Source organism: Hippocampus comes, unplaced genomic scaffold (assembly GCF_001891065.2).
Source record: "Hippocampus comes isolate QL1 unplaced genomic scaffold, H_comes_QL1_v1.1 scaffold105, whole genome shotgun sequence".
NCBI classification, from domain to species: domain Eukaryota; kingdom Metazoa; phylum Chordata; class Actinopteri; order Syngnathiformes; family Syngnathidae; genus Hippocampus; species Hippocampus comes.
In genome coordinates, this window is record NW_017806235.1 from 340,449 (window position 1) to 344,405 (window position 3,957).

Genomic DNA, 3,957 nt, shown 5'->3' on the forward strand with positions numbered 1-3,957 from the left:
CCAGTACCGAGGGACAAATCTACCAGGAATCGATGCCCCCGACTGCCTCTCACTGTCACAAGATAGTGCCAAAGCGCAACTTTAAAATGAGACAGTGATTTGGCACCCTTTTCTGGCACGTTAGGGTGTTCAGAAAGAGCACAAAGACAGCAAATAGATGAGTTTTTCAGTGAATGATGGGGGATAGGGTAAAAAAATAAATAAAAATCCGCAACATTTTGAATTCGCGAGTAGCTACCTTCGCATTGGGTCAATTAAAAGCTCTGATGTCATTGTGAGGTATTATCCCTCCTTGAATAAAGCTATTTTTGCACAATAAATACATCAATAAATAAAAAGTACAAAAGGGGTATTGTTAGAGGTATAAAATCCCATTTTTGTCTTTTCAACATTGAAAGTCATAAAGTTGTACTTTGTAAATTCACTGGATGAAAATAACTGTCTTCCCTTGACTTTATATCATAATTTGACTTCTTGGAAAAATATGACTATTTGAAATACATTACAACTTTTCTTGGAAAAAAAACAAAAAAAAAAAAAGGGGGATAGGGTAAAAAAAATAAATAAAAATCCGCAACATTTTGAATTCGCGAGTAGCTACCTTCGCATTGGGTCAATTAAAAGCTCTGATGTCATTGTGAGGTATTATCCCTCCTTGAATAAAGCTATTTTTGCACAATAAATACATCAATAAATAAAAAGTACAAAAGGGGTATTGTTTGAGGTATAAAATCCCATTTTTGTCTTTTCAACATTGAAAGTCATAAAGTTGTACTTTGTAAATTCACTGGATGAAAATAACTGTCTTCCCTTGACTTTATATCATAATTTGACTTCTTAGAAAAATATGACTATTTGGAACACATTCCAACTTTTCTTTAAAAAAAAAAAAAAAAAAAACTCAACTTTCTCCCCTAAAAAGAAAACAAAATTTTGGCTGGCGACGAGTCCAGGGTGCTCCCTGCCTCACCGAAAACAATATTTTGGAAGACCTTTTTTTTTCTCCGTAGAAAAAGGACCTTTTAAATGTCTAAGGCATTTGGCGGTACACAAGGTAGTCACGGTACCATGTTCTATTTTTGCACAATAAATACATCAATAAATAAAAAGTACAAAAGGGGTATTGTTTGAGGTATAAAATCCCATTTTTGTCTTTTCAACATTGAAAGTCATAAAGTTGTACTTTGTAAATTCACTGGATGAAAATAACTGTCTTCCCTTGACTTTATATCATAATTTGACTTCTTGGAAAAATATGACTATTTGAAATACATTACAACTTTTCTTGGAAAAAAAACAAAAAAAAAAAAAGACTCAACTTTTTCCCCTAAAAAGAAAACAATATTTTGGAAGACCTTTTTTTTTCTCCGTAGAAAAAGGACCTTTTAAATGTCTAAGGCATTTGGCGGTACACAAGGTAGTCACGGTACCATGTTCAAATGGCCACAGGATTATGAGGGAGCTTTTTCGAAAAATGTCGCCACTATAAGCGGTTCCTGATCCGCAAAGTTTGAGAACCTCCGTGTTAGGTTATTTGAAGACTAAATTGCAGTGTCAATGTGAGTACAAAGGGTTATTTAATCGTTTACATTTGCCCCTGGGATGGGCTGGCGACGAGTCCAGGGTGCTCCCTGCCTCACCAGCTGCGATAGGCCACAGCTCACCTGCCAATCGAAATAGATAAGCGCTACAGAAAAGGGATGGATGGATAGACACTGACTAACCATATCCTCCTACTGGTCGAGAAATTTGGTGTGGGAGGTGGACAGATGCAACGTGTCATTTCACACTTGCTGGTTGGCCAGGTACTCCAGACACCCAACTACATAAATAGAAACAAATCACATTTTTGCAAGGTGCTGAAGGACTCCCTGTTCAGAGTCCTTCAGCGTCTTCCAGACTCAAGTGATGCTGTTGACATTTTGAAGCTCTGAATCTCAAGGATTTAGTCACCCTGAGTGGGTTCAGTGCCATTTCGGCTTACACAACAGATTGGATGCCGCGTTACTCAGCCACGCGCGCTGTGCATTATTATTCACGAAGGAATCCATTCACGGTGAAATCACCAAAGTTGACATCGCCAAAGTAAAATTCTGAATTTGATTGGAATGTTCCAAAAAAAATTAGCCCTAAAGTTGTAAGGTACCTCTTTGGTGCTGGTCATCCCTCTTCAATTTTGCTCCTCTGTTGCATTCTATGGAGTTCTGTCAACATTTTCGAACCTGTTCTTGATTCTAGTGACTGTGCTTGTTTCTTTCCTCTCTCTTTTATCTTTTTCCCGATGCACCAAATTCATTTTACTTTATTTATCCTAGTCAAGGCTTCTTTTTTGTTGTTGCTGTTTTCTGCGTGATACTCAATAATGGACAACAACTTGCAAAATAGATTTTTTTAAAATAAATAAATAAATCGATACATTACAGCATGTGTCCTTGTGCACCATGATGCACAAGGACACACACACACAAAAAAAAAAGGCTTTCTTTTCAGCACGGGAAGAGATGAACACTCGGCTTTTTGGGACTCTGCCAATGTTACTTAATAAAATCCTTGAGCCGAAGTACAGCTTGTGTGTACAGTACTATTTGATGAAAAGATATGAGCTCACAAAGGTGACCAATGTTAATAATTTCTGTTTCTCTTGTGGGGATGTCCTTCCAGCAGGAGAAGCTGTGGAGCGTGACCTCGGGCGGGATATTTCTGAGCAGAAAACCGTTGACGCTCTACGATTTCAGTGGCGGAGCTGCCAAATAAGTTGACGGATAAACTGCAACCAAACAAGTGGAGATGAGCCGCTTCCCGAGAGGATACGCCCCCACGAGCAGAGATAGTGACAAAAGCGTGTCATGGCACGTCTGTCTTTTGTCATTCAAGAAATTAAAGCATCCATTTCCATACAAAGTGTGAAGCGGACCATGGACTGAGCGACTATTCAATCGGAAAAAACAGAAAAATGACTTACACGGGCGACTGGGGGAAAATATTTGCGGCTTGGAAACACGTACACCGGGTCAAAAGTTTCCCTCATTTTTTTTAAATCACTGCTTTCGCAACTTAAGGTTGCCATGATCTTCCCGTTCACAGCCATGTAGAAATATATCAATCAAAGTGAATTGAGATCAATTAAAGGGGGTATTTGAAGTTTTAAAACAGATAGCAAGATTTGAATGTAGACCCACTTGACTCATCTTTGCTCCCCCAGAAATTTCTGACCAAAGCCACGGATGTTTCAAAATATCCTGGAACCACACTGACCTCTTGTGGCTAAAATCAGAAGGCAGCCATCTTGCCTTGACTTCAGTTCTCTCTACAGCAGTAGGCGGCATTACGCGCCGAGCTAATTTTTAGATGTCAAGATCAGTTCTCAATCATGGCCGTTTATGAACGCATGCGCTTAAGAAAGTGCGTAATTGTGATAAGGAGTCGAGATGACCAGCTTCAACAAAATTGCAGCGGGAGCAATGCTAAGCTACTATTAGCACTGGAAACGAGCCGATGTTAGCTACAGTTGCTGCGTTGGTAGAATGACTTTTTTTGTAATCGTGTTATGATAAAACTAAATGTTCAAATATATATTTTCCTGGAAATTACAATCAGTTAAAAATTGAAAAGGGTTGATATATTTATCCGTCAGGTAAGGTTGCAAGAGGTGCACCAGTGACTGGCTGTCAGAGTGCCTGCCAGTGCGTGGAAAATGAACACCTCGTCGGTAACGCTTTCTGTTTCTGATACATTATGTAATCTTCCTTGGGAGCGTCTGGGTTTTTTTTTAAAAACTCACTCCCCTCCAAATTCCTTTCCATGATTATTCAGGTTGAAATGGGTACACACGGTACTAATGTCAGATTGGGGTTATGGAAAATTGTCTCCCGGAAACGGCTCCATAAACCCAAAATGTTGGCGAACTCTTTTACCATAAATAGGAAAATGACTTGCATGAATGACAGGCACAGGGGA

The 3,957-nt window shown here is 39.1% G+C and overlaps 1 protein-coding gene across 3 annotated transcripts in view; it reads left to right on the forward strand.

Annotated features, from left to right (window-relative positions):
- Positions 1–3,585, forward strand: part of LOC109507471 (uncharacterized) — a 7,404-nt gene extending 3,819 nt beyond the window's left edge. For 2 of the 3 annotated variants that reach the window (XM_019856922.1, XM_019856921.1), the window contains one exon: positions 2,662–3,585. The gene's annotated coding sequence lies outside the window, so the exon portion shown is untranslated. The remainder of the gene's footprint in view (positions 1–2,661) is intronic. The other variant, XM_019856923.1, reaches the window with a different exon arrangement.
- The last annotated feature ends 372 nt before the right edge of the window (positions 3,586–3,957 follow it).